Raw genomic sequence first — 16,884 nt, forward strand, 5'->3', positions numbered from 1 at the left:
GAATTTTCTCAAAGTGTCTCGATCAAGCTGTGATAGTCTTACTCGTGAAATTCGTCTCTCACACGTCATTACTTAAGATACTGACAGAGCTGCATTTGTTGGTATTGAATGTCTAAAAAAAAACGGCAGAAACTTTCAAGAGTCTAGAACCAAGCTGTGTGACTGTGGCTTACTCTAAAAACTGTGGATCACAGATGTGTACTGTCTCAAGGTTGAGGTGAGAATTAAATTCAAGATCTCGTGCATCATTCACAGAGCTTGTCCTTCATCCACCAGTCATTTCATCTTCAGCCACTCCACGGACCCCTGTCTGCCTGTGAAAGCACACCTCTATAGGAGAGTGATCTCAAAGCCCCCTCGGTAGACTGTATATCTTTAATATCATATTAACCTCTGCCACTGGGACAATATGTGATTGAGACAATGAGCATTGAAGTAGCAAGTGAATTGAGTATCAGTGCTGTGCCAGCATTGCCACGTGTTTACATGGTGCAGCGACAATACCCACTTGCTTAGTGTCAGTGGTCTGTCTTGGTCGAGATTCTACGTATATCTAGGGCAGAATTTATCACCAAGATTAAATCATCACCCAACATCATCATTCCCGGTAGGTCATCAAGTAAGTGCCCAGCAGCTGTCACCAGAGTATTATCTTCTATATCTAGGGGCGGTACACACCAGCTAAGGTGAATGGGTGTCCTCCTACCTATTCCCTCACTGTAACATATCCACCCTGTGGGTCTGTCCATGTGTCTGAGCGGGATTTTCCTGTGCAGAATGATAGCCACCCCCTTGAACCTTGGGTAAATCCAGAGTGAAACACCTGTGTGTAGCCATAGTTGTTAAGGAATTTGACGTTAGTATCTTGTAGGAGGGGTCTGGTGTCTGCCTTTTAACATACAGCATTACTGCCCTCATTTTAAGCATAGTTAGTCCATTTGCATTCCATGATAGAATTCAAAGTTGACCATGTAGTCTATCATGCATAATTGTTGGCCCTACATGCAAACCATGATCGCAGGGGCCAAACTCAACTGAGGCAGCAGGTTGCCTGCATGGAGGGACATCATCACCCTGTCCATCGGAATGCGGCGTAGTGGGACAAATCTATACACAAAAAGACAGCACAGGCCATTCAGTAAACATCTTAAGGTGGGGCATTCCAGTTTATCTGCCTGTCTAATAATAATTCGGTCACAACTGTAGTAATACAAAAACCATAAACTTTCCATACCCCCAACTGCCCCACACTATTCTTCCTCCTCAGATGCATCTGTTGCCCTGTCTAAACAGGAAAAATTTAAAACAAACTAAACTATAGAAAGGAGACAATCATGATTCCTTCACACCACCCCTGCAGCTACTCAATTTACTGTTGATTAATATTGGTCATCACCATCTTTAGTCCCAGCATTCAATTTACAAAACATTCTCAGAGACTTGACAAAGGCGGTCAAATGCTGTGATAACCCAAAATTTACTTGATACTTGAGTTCTGTTAGGCTCAAATTGGAGGCACCAGTACAATTATGGATCATAACCAATGTACGGTTACTTGGTCACAGTCTGCAAGAGAGAATTTTGGAACCTGTATCAACGTGAACCCTAGTCCTTCGAGTCACTGGTTCCCTGTCATTCTCTTCCTCCACTGGACCACTGCAGTGCAGACCCCACTGTCTGCGGGATCTCTTTGTCTGTGCACGCCCCCCTTGTTTTTTTTAACTATCCTTTACACTTGTGTCAGTTCCTCTAGGATGTACGTGTGACACTTTATTTTCCTCATCCCACTCCCAAAGAGCTTTGGGAGTGTTGAAGAAGAATGTTTTTCCAGACAAAACAACCATGAGTCTTGCTGGAAGCAATAACTTATAGTCCAATTGCTTTGGCCTAAACTTCTGTTTGTCTGTGATAAAAGAACACCTTTGAGCAGTACCCCATGTTATGGGTTTCATATTGAATAGCACCCTGTTGTCACACTTTCCTTAAAATTGGATCTCTGTCCATGTACATTAGGATGTGTACTATGATTGGGCATGGGAGGTGCTCCTGATAGAGGCTTTGATATCAGGTTGCAGTGGGTTCTCTCCACTATAAAGCAAGTGTATAGTTATTTTGCTGGGATCCAACTTGCCGGCTAGGTGGTAATACAGTTTTCCATACATGTGCCTTTGGAGCTTTCGGGTATGCCTACCACCCTTACACTGTTCCTTTGGGACCTCCCCTTTGCATCCTGAACACTTTCTTCCCAATGTTTTGTCATTGCTAGTAGCTTTGCCATTTTACCTTGCATTGTCTCGGCATTATTTTTTGTGGCTGAGATATGCATCACCCCCTCTGTGTCTCGCTCAACAGTTTCTGGAGATCTTGCTGGAGGAGCGCTACATCACTTTTGATTTTCTCTGTTTTTCCTTCCAGGGACAGTCTAGTGTGGGTGATGGTATTTAAAATTGTGTCCTTCAAGGAGGATAAACCATCACCAGCAGTGGCTGATGGCTCACTGAGCGTTACCTCACCTGAAGTCACCCTAGTATAACGCTCCTTCTTAGTCTGTAATTGTTGAGGCCCTTTGTCCTTAACCATAGTCTCAATTTATCATAGCTGGGGGAAATGCAGTGCTTGGCTCCCACAGTAAATGGCATGTGTTTTGGACACTTGGAGAAAGTCTGCCTGGATCTAAGGCCGTGGGACACTTTTTTTTAGCACCAAGGTGCGCTTAGAGAGTCCAAAATGCTTTGTCTCCAGCTTCAAATTAGCACTTCTACTATAAGTCCTTTCACTATAGAGGAGCCAGTCCAATCAGTCTAGGAGTTCCTTTGTGAGTCACAGATGCAAGGCTGAGATGGACAAATTTCTCTAAATTCTGGTCCTACCAAGTTCTGATCAACACATGAGGCCCTCTGCCTTGCCTCCTCCTGCAGTATGCGTGATTTATACATCTTTATAGGATCTAGAGCCCACTAGGGGGAAGAGCAAGCCAACTTTGTTATCCACCAAGGCTGCAGCTCATAACAATGTTGGGGGCCTTCCCCGGCATTTCCCTCATCAGCATTGTTCCGTGTTGGGTTGTTTGGTTAAGTAATTGAGGAGCCAGAAGACTTTAAGGGGAGATCTGGACAATGAAGAAGTAGTTTAAGTTCTTGCTGAAACCTGAGCAACATGTTCCTGAACATATATCCAGATTGTTTTACTTGTTAATAGCAGACACCCTACAGAAAATGACTGCTAACTAGAAAGTTTCAGAATTGCCACCTTTCTTCGGGGGTCAACTATTGTAGTGCCTTGCAGTGCCAAATATATTTCCATTACCACTTTCTTGAATTTACCTCGACAAAATCAAACTCCGCTCTCCTACCCCACTCCCCAGTTTCATTTTCATTTTCATTTTTCCTAAACTTGGGACTACATAGCTCCCGATATTCACCCAGTTAGCCTGCCACATATATTAATTCATGCACTTATTCCAACTTAGCAGTGAGTGTACGGTGATCCTGCCCTTATAATTACAGCTTCCTCTCTCATTTATCAATGTCACTAAAATTGTATTGAAATATTTTCACTTCTCTGTGTTGTCTGCTGTTAATCATGTGTTAAGTAACAGGTTCACTTTTCTTTTACTAGTAATGTGAAGTTGAGGCTTCTTAATATAAGATTTTCACTGAAGGGGACTTGTGTAGATCTACAGTCTTTGAAGGAATTTGACCTTTTCCACCTGACGGTATCTTAGTTTCATATAACTATGCTGGCCACTTCAATGAGAGTGATTTGGACTTATAAACTGTTACCATGGGCTCAACATGTGTCCTCCATGTGGCCTCCATTTCCATGCCAGATCTAAAGATCACCCCGCTTGCTTGGACCATAAATGACTGTGTCTTCAGTGCAATTGCTGACTACGACAATATAGAATTGAACTCAGTGCCCATACAACAGTTTGCACCTTAGTTTGCGAAGACCTTTTTATACATGTTAGTTTTTAGCTTTTTGGACCAATAAGTCGGTCCTTAGACTTTGTAATGTTCGCTTTGAAATCCCATTGGGCTATGTATTATGTATGGAGAGAATCCGTGGTTGGAGACCACATGCATTGTGTAAAAATGATATTGATTTGTCTGCATGTAAAGGCAATGGCAAATCCATGAGCTGAAGCTTAACTGAGCGCTGCGTGGACGTTAATATCTCATCCAGTGAATTAGTTGAAACAATAAAGAGGCCAGGACACATAATTAGTAATGATGAACTCTTCACTCCTTTATCAAAAAAGTTACTCATAGCTCGGGTATTCTGACCCAGTCAAAGCCAACAATAATCATTCAACTGATGCCTTGTTTCCTACATTATGTTAGAATCTAAATAGAATGGTTGCTGCTGTCATTAACTTTGAACTTCTCATAATGTAAAGAGATGAGTAGAGGAATACAAACAAGTGATCTCTGATCATTCAGCCTATTTGTGTTACACAGAGTCAGGGTCAGAGGTCAAGAGGCCTATACAGGTCTCCAGGCTAGTCTGACAGGCAGCCTTGCAGAAACCGGGTGATTCCTATCCCACCCCCAAGAAAAGCCCTATGCAAACGTTTCTCTGTTTCTGCCAAGTTATTTTTGCAAGGAGGTAATCTTGAAATGACTCCAAAGGAGCATGATCAGGTCAGAGAATGACTGGTGCAGATGTCCCATGGTAAACTACCCTGACCATGCCTCCCTCCCACTTTTTCAAGAGAGTAGGGATCAGGAAGGTTTGTGTTTGTGCAAATTGTGCCCCCTCTGGTGCACCTACTAGGTTAGCATCTGTCACGCCAACCACTCTTTGGAATTGCTATGTTCTTTTGGCCACGTCAGCTTTGTATCACCTGAGTGGCAGCTGCAGTGTTCCACAGGGTAGGCAGGGTGAGTTTTTTTAATTAAAGTAAGTGCCTACTCCTCTTTCAGCACGCACTATATCCCAATATGTATATTTAAAATACATTTTTATTAAACTTATATCATTAGACCAATTTATTGTGTCACCAATAATCAGGGTTTAAAAACTGCACTCTCTGACTAATATATTATCAACCCAGAATGCATAGTTAGTCTCCTAACCCAAAACATGTTTTTTCTAAACTTAAATTGTTTTCCAGGCAGCAAATGTAGTTCTCCTTGTCATGGGTAGTCCTCCTCATTCGACAGGATCCACAAAGTAATCCTTTTTACTTTCGGATGGTCTCGTTGGAACAAAATGTGTTGTTTAAATTGTTTGGTAACCTTACTTTTGAAGGGAATTAAATTAAAATGTGTACTCGTAGAGAATGTCTGTGAAAGGATGAATTACAATTACTGGTTAACTAACAGTGATACTTAGCAGACATATTGCTTGAAGCAAACTGAAGGAGAATGGGTACTTCGATTTAAGCTCTACTAAAGACAAATTGGCACTGCGTCATTACGAGAGTTGATGATAGGCTCAACTGAGACAACTTTACTGGAAGGAATGTGCTCAAGGTAATTGATGCAACGATGTTTGCAACCATGTTAAGTGAAGGAATTAATGAATGGACACTTAGAAGGCACGCAGATACCAATGGTATAGGTCTAGAGATGTTCAGCTATCTGAATCGGTGAACTGGCAAAGGTAAATGGGGATCCCGGAAAGCCACGTTTTAAGCCGTTTCTGAAACCTTAGATGAGTATGAACAAGGTGCTATGCTACCGGCAAAGAGAGATTGACAGTATTACATGTAAGTACTGTATACATTTCCCTCGAGGTTACAGTGCAGAAATATGAAATGCAACTGTAGTTCTTAATAAAGCATTGACCTTTGCCACACTGTATTTAACATTACACCTTTCCAGAGAGTAGGTTGAAAATATTTTAAAATCGATAGTTGGCACTTGGCAATGCATCTTGGTGCATTCTTACTGTGACTTGCATAGCCATTGTTTTAAGCGATATTGAGGTGCAAAACAGAATGCTCTTGGAGTCTACATTTAGCAAAACGGCCAGAACATTGCTTGAATTGATTCTGTGAAAAAAGAGGTTGTAAAGTGGGGATAAATGATTTAAAGAAATTCAAGCAGGAACATTTTTTAACATCTGCAAAAGTCAAGGGTTTATCAGAATCTCGATATCAGATTGGACAACTAGCTACATGTATAGGGGTTAAAAAAAATGGACTGCCATGCCCTGGTGCCGCTGGGATCGAATTTATAACTGCCAGTGCAGAACGTAGCTCGGTGCACCAACACAAATTGAAAATCCAGTTGGACTACGACCCGAACACACCCCACTAAGCAATACTGTGCAGGTGGTGTTTTTTGGTCATAATTAGCTCTTCTAGATTTGTCGAGGGATAGAGTGGAACTCCAAACCCCCTTTCATCAATAAAATAACACACTCATTCGGATGGATACAGCTACCTGTGAATTCCTCACCTTATGAATTCTCCCGTGACGGAAAATCTTCTTCCCAGCTCTCCATGTTGACGAGGACTTCACAGTTGCATGGCTCCACACGACTCCGTCTGACATCACTGTGCCAATAAGAGGTCCTCGCCGGTGTGCTGACGTCAGTTCCCTTTTTTCTGTGCCTTCGACGCTAACAGTTTTCTCCTAGCTCTTGCTACTTTTGGAGGTGTTCCATCTTGTTACTAGTTTCAATCCGGTTTCTAGTTACAATGTCTCCTCCTAAGAAGTCGGGATTTAAGCCATGTCGAGAGTGCGGGGGACGTACTTCATTTACTGACCCTCATGACGACTGCCTTTAGTGTCTGTGCTCTGAGCATGACGTCGAGGAGTGTGTTTTCTGCCAGAGCATGAACCCTAAGGCTCTGAGAGAGAGAGAGAGGCCAAGCTCTTTTTTGCCAAGGCGAAGAAGGGGCTTAAGAGTCATCACAGATCCTCTTCCCATACTTCGTTGAAGAGACACAAGAAACAACGTTGTCATGACTCTTGGCGTCGTTTGTCAAAGAGCCGGTCAAGATCAAGGTCTCCATCTCGACGGCGCCGTGCGACGTGGGAGGTGAGTCTAACGGTGACTCCGCAACCTCAGAGCCCTCAGGCTTCTCCGGCGCAGTCAGTCTTCGAGGTAGTGGCACCTCCAGAGACTCCTCGATTTTCACCTGCTGCTCATGATTCCGATGTTCCGCAAGCACAGGTGCAACATGGAGACCAGCGGTATCCTGCCTTCCCGGCTCTGGGAGCGGATCCGGCGGCATTCTTAAATGCCATGTTCTCGATGTTTAATGCAATGGCCCCTGCTAGTGCACCGGCTGGTCCCACGGGTCCGTTGGCATTTTCGTTGGGCACCCCGGCTCCTTACAAGGCGGCGCCATTTATGCCCTTCTATCCGGCTGAGGGTGCCAGTTTGGCGTCAATGACGTTGCCTCGAGGTCCTGTGGTTCCGATGACATACCCTTCCAGACCTGTGGCGCCGATCTCATCGCCCCGTCAGTTGACGCCGATGGTGGAGCCTCAAGTGTCCTCGGCGCCGTTGGGATCCACGCCGGCGCCAGATCCGAATGATGGATTCGATCGAAGCCAACCTTCCTTTCCTGTTCCACGTCTTCAAGTTTTGAAGCCAGTGTCATCGACGTCGGCCAATTCTATGTCGACGCCAAGGTTAGAGGCCAGACTGAGGTCGCGTAGAAAGGCCTTGAGACTTTTAGAAGAGGAAGAGTACCAACAGCAGTTGTTGGTAGAGGGGGAGATTGTGGAGCCCTTGGGAGAATATCAAGGGCTGGATTCGACCAGTGGGCTTGACACTTCCCCGGAATGGGACCTTTCTTCACCGGCGGAGTTCACGGAGGAGGCGGCCTCCTTCCACACGGTAATTAGGAAGGCGGCGAACTTTTTAGATCTACCGTTGCCTGCTGCAAAGGTTAAGACAAACATTTTGACGGAGGTCCTACACCCTTCTTGAACTTTTGCAGATCCTTTGCTTCCGTTCAACAATGCTCTTATGGATCCCATATTAGAGCTTTGGAGGAAGCCTGTGTCGTCACCTGCTGTTAATAGGTCTGTGGCAAGAAGGTACAGAGTGGCGTCTGGAGATCCGGGGTTCTTATCTAAACATCCTACCCCAGAGAGTCTGGTTGGTCAGGCCTCGTGCTCCACACGGTCTGCTCCAGGCTCCTTCCCTGTGATTCCATCGGACAGGGAATCCAAAAGGATGGAGCAATCGGCAAAGAAAACTTTCTGTTCTTGCAGCATGGCTCTCAAGGCTGCGAATGCTACCTGTGTTCTTGGTAGATACGTATACGCCCTGATGGACTCGGCTAGAGCTATGGTTCCTGACCTGCCGCAGGATGTACAGGGTCAATTTGGTGAACTTCTATCTAGTGCTCAGGCTGCAGCAAAACAGATAAGCCAGTCTGGTCTGGATTCCACGGACTCGGTGGCCAGGGCAATGGGTACCTCTATTGCTACCAGGAGGCACACTTGGTTGAGGTCCTCTGGGTTTTCTTCTGATGTGCAGACTACTTTATTGGATTTGCCCTTTGATGGAGAGAAACTGTTTGGTGATAAAGCGGACTCTGCCCTAGAGCGCTTTAAAGATAGTCGGGCCACAGCGAAGTCTTTGGGTCTGCAAGCCTCCTCTGCTACCCCTTTCAGGTCCTTTCGGAGGGTCAGAGGGTTTGGGCGTGGAGCCATCTACTGTGGGAGAGCCCAGTCCAGCAGCCTGCCAGCCTCCCATATAGATCCTTTAGAGGGCGGGGGAGGGTTCAGACAAGAGGGGGCACCCAGCAGCATCCTGCATCATCCTCTTCCTCTGGAGGACAACAACAAAGGAAGCAGCCCTAGTTTTCCCCCCATTTTCGACCACACTTCTCCTGTAGGGGGAAGATTACGTCTTTTTCTCCACGAGTGGGAGTTAATTACATCAGACTCATGGGTTCTGAACATTGTGAGAAAAGGATATGCTCTCCCTTTTCAGGAGTTTCCTCCTACCATCCCTCCCCGTCCCTAGTTTTGTTCAGAAGACCATCTCCTGTTGTTGCAACAGGGGGTTCAGATCCTGTTATCAAAAGGTGCGGTGGAGTTGGTTCCAGAGCAGGAAAGGGGTCAGGGTTGTTATTCAAGATACTTCCTGATCCCCAAGAAGGACGGTAGTTTGAGACCGTTCCTAGACCTGCGGATTTTGAATTGGTTCCTCAAACAGGAAAAATTCAAGATGCTGACTCTGGCACAGGTACTTCTGGCATTGAACAAAGAAGATTGGATGGTGTCTATCGACTTGCAGGATGCTTACTTTCATATCCCCATACTCAAGTTGCACAGGAAGTATCTCCGGTTTGTGGTGGGGTCGCAACATTGCCAGTTTGCTGTTCTTCCATTTGGTCTTGCTTCAGCACCTCAAGTCTTAACGGATGTGATGGCAGTGGTGGTAGCAAGCGTCAGAAGGAAGGGGATATCGGTATTCCCTTACCTGGATGATTGGTTGATCATAGCCAAGTCTCCAGAGCTTGTGTTGCGCCACTTGCAGATGACAACTCAGTTGTTGTTCAGTCTGGGTTTTACGATAAATGTACCCAAGTCTCACCTGGAGCCCTCTCAACGCCTCCTGTTCATAGGGGCAGTACTGGATACTACATTGAATCAGGCCTATCCTCCGCCTCAGCGGATACAGGCCATTCAGGCGTTGATTCCAATGTTTCAAAATAGAGCGGTTGTTCCAGTCTTCAAGGTCTTACGCCTGCTTGGTCTGTTCCCTTCTTGCATTCTGTTGGTGACTCATGCACGTTGGCACATGAGGGCTCTCCAATGGTGCCTCCGCTGGCAGTGGTTTCAACACAAAGGGGATCTTGAGGAGTCAATAACGATCTCCAGAGACGCTGCAGCGGATCTAAGATGGTGGGCTGTGGATGGCAACCTTTCTCAAGGAAGCCCGTTTTCACTGCTGCCTCCGGTGGCCACGGTCATGACGGATGCTTCCACACTAGGGTCGGGGGCTCATCTGGGAGATCTGGAGATCAAGGGTCGTTGGTCTCCAGTGGAAAAGACTTTTCATATAAATCTGTTAGAATTGCGGTGGATACGTCTGGCTCTCAAGGCCTTCCTCCCATCCCTTTGCGGTCAGTCAGTTCAGGTCACTACCGCAATGTAGTATATAAACAAGCAGGGAGGAGGAGGGTTGTATCTTCTCTACAGGGAAGCTCTGCATCTCTGGTCCTGTCTCCAGGACCATCGGAGTTGCTTGATAGCGAATCATCTGGCCAGAGTGCTCAACGTAGGTGCGGTCACTCTGTCGACATATTTTTCGGCCAATAACGAGTGGTGTCTCCATCCGTATCTGGTCCTGCACATATTTCAGATGTGGGGTTCTCCAGGGATAGATCTGTTTGCCACTCAGGAGAACACGCACTGCCTGTCATTCTGCAACTTCCAGTATCCGGTGCAAGGAGCTTTGGGGGATGCGTTTCAGATATCTTGGTGCAACCAGTTGCTTTACGCAGTTCCCACCCATATCCTTGCTCCCTCGGGTTCTGAGGAAGATTCGCCAAGATCGGGCTCAGGTCATTTTAATAGCCCCGGATTGGCCAAGAAGGGTGTGGTACACGGACCTTGTCCAACTCTCGCTGTGCCCTCAGCTCCATCTCCCTCTCAGGGCAGATCTCCTCTCGCAATCGCAGGGGCAGGTTCTACACCCCCACCTCCAGAGCCTGCACCTTCATGCCTGGAGATTGAACGGGGCAACCTGAGTTCTTTTTCTCTCCCACCAGATGTAGTGGATGTTATTTTATCGGCCAGGCGACACTCCACTAAGACAGTTTATGCTGGCAGGTGGGCTAAATTTGTGGCTTGGTGTGGAGAAGAGCAAATTGACTCTTTGAGGGCCCACCTCTCCAATATTTTATTATTTGCTTTAGATTTAGCAAAGAAGGGTTGTGCAGTGGCTACAGTTAAAGGTTATTGGGCTGCTCCGTCAGCCTTTCTTTGCCCCCCGAATCAGCCCTCCTTGTTTAAGTTGCCTATTGTGATTAGGTTCTTGAAGGGTTTAGTTAACAGGTTTCCTCCCACTCCTTTTCATATGCCTCAGTGGGACCTAAATCTTGTTTTAACCTTTTTAATGGGGTCACCTTTCGAACCCATGCACTCTTGCCCTCTAAGGTTTCTGGTGCTTAAAACAGTTTTTCTCATTGCTGTAACCTCGGCTAGGCGGGTTGGTGAGCTTCAAGCTCTTTCTGTTAAACCCCCCTTTACCTTGTTCTTCCCGGATAAAGTGGTGTTGAAAACCAGGGCGGCTTTCCTGCCAAAAGTTGTCACTCCTTTTCATATAGGGCAAACCATTACCCTTCCTTCTTTCTACCCTCCTCCTCACCCCTCGAAAGATGAAGAGAGGCTTCACCGTGTGGACCCTAAAAGGGCTCTTAGTTTTTATATTGAAAGGACGAAAGTGTTTCACCTGGAGGACCAGCTGTTCGTGGGGTATATTGGACAGAGGAAGGGCAGAGCGGTCCATAAAAGAACAGTCTCCAGGTGGGTCATTCTTTGTATCAAGATTTGCACTCGTTGGCAAAGAAAGTTCCCCCTGAGGGTATCAGGGCCCAATCCACCAGGGCGAAGTCCGCTACTTCGGTCCTGGCAAGAGGGGTTCCAGTGATGGATATTTGCAAGGCAACATCTTGGGTGTCCCTCCACACCTTCGCAAAGCATTATTGCTTGGACTCGGAGGTTAGGTGGGACAGCCATTTTTGCACGATCTGTATTGCAGGACTTCTTGGTGTAACCAGTCAGGCTCCCACCTCCGAGTGCGGTACTGCTTTGGGACTCTATTCATAAGTAGTTGTATCCATCAGAAGAACAAGTTACTTACTTTCGGTAACGCTTTTTCTGGTGGATACAATAGCTACCTGTGGATTCCTCACAGCCCCACCCGCCCCCCCGTTGCCTGTCTGGTTACATTAAGATATGTGGTTTTATAGGTGTATTTATATATTGATGTATTTTTCTGTATTTATAAATGATGGTTTTGATTATATTGCATCATGGTGGTTTTATGTATTTATTGGAGCTATGGTGAGGTCGGTTTTCACCTGTTCGCCTCAAAGGTGTGTAAAAAATGGGTGAAACTGACGTCAGCACGCCGGCGAGGACGTATTATTGTCACGGTGACGTCAGGCGGAGTCGCGTGGAGCCGTGCAATTGTGACGTCGACGTGGAGAGCTGGGAAGAAGATTTTCCGTTGGATGCTGGCACATGAAAGAATTCATAAGATGAGGAATCCACAGGTAGCTATTGTATCCACCAGAAAAAGGGTTACCGAAGGTAAGTAACTTGTTCATTTAGCTCTAAGGAACATAGGGTACAACTTTTAAATGTTTGTTTTCTAAATCCAAGTCTAGTGTATAACATATCAATGGTAACTACATAGAATGAGAAAATAAGTACAGCAATGCATTGCATGGCCAGCATATACAATATGAACAGTGCTGACGTGGTTAGTACATTCCTGCCATCCTAACTCTCTTTCATTACTTCTAAGCGCTATTCTAAAATTTTGTAGAAGTAGAAAATAGTGAGCCTTTAAATAAAGCTTCTGAAGATGCAGGGATGTGGAATTCCTATCGCCCAACGCCCGGGACATCTTGTTTGGGGTCAAGGGCAACAAGTTTTTATGTTTACTTTGTCCTTGGGACAATTAGGCCCAGCCCTCTGCAGCACAAACCCTTTGGCTGCCTGTTTACAGAGAGTGGAACTCTCTGCAGTTGAGATAATGTGTTTCCAAAAGATAATGCTGTTCGAACTTGTATTTATGGTTCATTATTTGAAAGCCTTGATTATTAGGGTCAGTGCTGTAAATAAATGTTTTAAGGTCACACTTCACTACTGACGTTGGTTCCAGTACAAAAAAAACAGCTGTGTATACACATGTTTGAAAACTTTAGGCTATGAGGCTAAGTATAAGGCTCCCAGAATGCTCTCTGATTAGATGCAAATGAAGTGTCATTTAGTAAAATGTGTTGATGCATGCTAGTATTTCCCAAAAATATTTCTAATGGAAAATCAGTGTAACCATTTTCAACATGAATATGGGAAGCATGAAAATAAACAAACATTGACAAAGCCAACTGATCTGACATATTTTTATAAGTCTTTTAGTTTCATCAATGCGTGTCTTGTTTTGACATGGCTTTTGTAACACTTTATTGTTGTGGGAGCTACCAGGCCCTCAACATTGTAACAAACACTGCCAAAAAAAAACCCAAAATTTTTTGAACTCTAAAAGCACATGTTGCCACCAGTGGCATAACAAAGGCCCCGCAGCCGCCCTCCAGGGGGGCCCTTTAGCACAGCACCTGCCCTGAGTGAGTCTGGAGAGGGGCTCCTCCATGTTCTTTGTAAAGGGGCACCCTCCAGTTTCGTTACGTCACTGATTGCCACTGTAGTTCCTGACACGGAACAAAACTACTTTGTGTGCCAATATGCTCCTTGTGGAAGAGCAGAATGCAATCACTCACAGTAAAGCCAGCCAAAAGAGAGAGAAATAGAAGTTTTTACTAAACAAAATGTCTTTGTTAAAACCAGACCTAATTAGGGACCAAGACCCACATGTAGGTAGCTTTTTGCATGTCACAAACAGCGACTTTCGCTGTTTGCGACGTGCAAAAAGCACATTGCGATGCACAAACCCAGTTTTGCGATTCAGTAACCTGGTTACCGAATCGCAAAACGGGTTTGCGAGTCGCAATTAGGAAGGGGTGTTCCCTTCCTAATTGCGACTCGCAGTGCAATGTAGGATTGTTTTGTGACCGCGAATGCGGGCGCAAACCAATCGCAGTTTGCACCCATTTCAAATGGGTGCTAACACTTTCGCAAAAGGGAAGGGGTCCCCATGGGACCCCTTCCCCATTGTGAATGTCACTGTAAACATTTTTTCAGAGCAGGCAGAGGTCCTGCGGACCACTGCCTGCTCTGAAAAAATGAAACAAAAACGTTTCATTTTTCGTTTTTGTAATGCATCTCGTTTTCCTTTAAGGAAGCAGTCACAGACATGGTGGTCTGCTGTCTCCAGCATGCCACCATCCCTGTGAGGGCCGCTATTCGCAAGGGGGTCGCAAATTGCGACCCACCTCATGATTATTCACTAGGTGGGCATTTGCGAAGCCCTTGCGAATCACAGATGGTGTCAGGGACACCATCCTACATTCGGATTTGCGACTCGCAATTTGCGGGTCGCAAATCTGAACCTACCTACATGTGGCCCCAAATTCTTAAAGAAAGTCACAAAAGTGCACCCATGGTATATGTCGTACCCCTATAAAATATTTGTGAACTGTATTTTAGCATGGGTAAATACGCATGTGTAGATTTGCTCATGTGAAAATCTATTGAGCATCTGCAAGTTCATTTTCCCTCCGGCCACTTTCTTCCCAACCCTGGAAGAAGTTCTAATTCTGCCATTGTCAGGAGTAAATGTCCAACCTTTCTTATTATGGGAAAATATTAGAGAGAAGCTGGTGAAAATCTTTAAAACATGCAGGTTAGTAGGTTTGCAGACTCAAAGGCATTCCAGCCCTGGAACTATTGCTTACTGCTTCCTCCAGCCCCAGTATGCAGATCTGCAGAAAGGTGGCAAAATAAGGAAATTGCTACAGTAGGGATTGAAACTGCAAGTATTCAAGCCTTATTATGGTAGTAGCCCTGGCATAATCAGAGAGGCTATTATCAGAGCTCTTACATAATGAGATTGCTCCATAATTTGTCGCCACACTACATGGCACCAAAGGGACAAGTAGATCTTTTTGCAGGACAAGTAGATTTGAGAAGCAACCTGTCCCCTGGACAAGTAGATATTTTAATAAATTCCACACCCCTGAGATGGATAGCACAGTATACCTTTCTTAGCGAGTCCTTGCCCAGGGATGATGAGCAAAGCCGGGCTGAAGGCCACTCTTGTGATATGGCTGTTTAGAGGTCCCAGTTTGTTCCTAGGAATTCCCTATATGCTCTCTGGAAACCTCCTTTATCATACAGGAATGGTCTTCTTCCTTCTTTAAAATGTAAAACTATTCTGTGAGGTTTGGGTAATTTAGCGCTTTGTTAGCATCCATTGCTTAGAATTTATAAAGTTGTTTTTTACTTGACTTCCAATAATTTATAACGACTTACTATTTTTTCTCCACAGTAGTCAGCTTGTCACTCATATTTTTACAGCAAATACAAAATGTGATCATGGATATGAATAACACTTTCTTTATAAGAAAGGTAATGCATTATCTGATTGAAAAAACGAGATTGAATGTGAGAATTTAAGCAGTTAATCATTTTCTCATCCTTTCTATTAATCTCTTAGTTGGGGTTGTTATTTAGACATATTTTATAATTTATTGAGACCGTGACAAATTGAAGTCATAAAACAACTGGAACAGAAAATGTATTGTGGTGAATTGAATATTGATTTTATGTTGTTTCTCCAATCCCTATAAAATTAATTGATAAACAGTATATTTGAACACACTGTGTAGCTGAAGGACGCGCTGTAAATCCATCTTCAGGTGCTTTCTAGAATTGTAATACTGTTTCTGAAATATTCACATTTGATGTTCAAATATTTTTCTGAGCACTTGAATGCTGTGGGAATTAACACTAGCATTGGGGAAGTGGTGAAGTGAGGTGAGCTAAATGTAAGAGGTAAGATGAACCTTATAAGCCCACTTGTAGTATTCCTTGTACCTGTCTTTTAAATAACTAGCAAGATACCCTTCTGCTCCCACCTGTTGAAAATGCAGCAAAAGTGCTGCATCCCTTTAAAAGGCATCTACTTCAGCCACCACCAGCGTAATGTGAGGACTTATTGTCCCATGCTACAACTTTGTAAAAATGCATTCTCTGGCTTGTCGATGGGATACTTGCAACCGTTAGGCCTTTGGAACGGAATCACATTGCAGGACCTCTGCTCTATAGTACTGGGAGGAAGAGTTATTTCAGTATTTTTTGGGACAAATGCTCTGTGTGGCTTTTGATTAGTTGCGTGCCTGGGTCTTGCCAAGTGTTCTTACTCGAGAATTGTAGCAGTGGAACACACAATGGTAAACGGCACATGATACTGCCTTGAAAACACTACCTGCCAGGATGAGATTGGGAATGTGCAGGTGGGATATTAAGTCATCACACTATACAGTTTGTGTTTAAGTCTAACAAAATGCGTGTTGTGTTATTCTTCACAAATTAAGGCACAAAGTTATGCGATTTGCCCTGAATCCCTTGATTTCTTTTTTTGTTTTGATTTTTTTTTGTTGGTCAAGTTCCAAAGCTGGGAGGATTTGGGGTTAGGGTCCAGGTCCTCTGGATTCCAAGGCCTGTAATTTAGCTACTGTAATACGTTTATAGGCCATGCTTCTGTAATGGAGTATCCAAACAATGTTTAAAATTTAAAAAACTACAGTGAATCCTGTGAGATACAACACAGTTGAAGTTGTAGTTCGACTAAAGCAAGCATCTGAGTGAATTCTTGAAAGGGATCTGGACAGGCAGTGAAGTAGTTCGCTTTAACAAGAGAACAGATCGGGCTTTATTCTTTAATCGGGATTGCTGCTGCAGCGATGGCTTTCTATTAAACTTGAATATGAAAGCAGAGGTCATAAATTGGGTATATAAAAGGCTACCCCATTCAGCGCAGTCTAAGGTTCAGTGACCCCCCTGGACGTTGCAGTGGAATCTAATCTAAAAGGTCAAGCCAGAAACAGTTGAAAGGCGTCCTCTAATGTGACAAAGATAGCCTTGGAAATCCTCGTAAAAACAGGCAACAGCGTAGTCCGAGGGCTCGGACCTCCAGCACAGGCACACTTGGCAAGTTATCTAGCTGCAAACAATTGAACCCAGTTAAAGAAGTCTCTGGGGAAAATGTAACATCAATGACTATTTTTATATCACACACAACTACTTGCTGCTTAAATCAGTTATGCCTGTC

General features: G+C 44.6%; 1 protein-coding gene across 2 annotated transcripts in view; it reads left to right on the forward strand.

Annotated features, from left to right (window-relative positions):
• USP32 (ubiquitin specific peptidase 32) overlaps positions 1–16,884 on the forward strand; it is a 941,828-nt gene that overhangs the window by 75,511 nt on the left and 849,433 nt on the right. The gene's annotated exons all lie outside the window — the stretch shown is intronic.

This window comes from Pleurodeles waltl, chromosome 3_2 (assembly GCF_031143425.1).
Source record: "Pleurodeles waltl isolate 20211129_DDA chromosome 3_2, aPleWal1.hap1.20221129, whole genome shotgun sequence".
NCBI classification, from domain to species: domain Eukaryota; kingdom Metazoa; phylum Chordata; class Amphibia; order Caudata; family Salamandridae; genus Pleurodeles; species Pleurodeles waltl.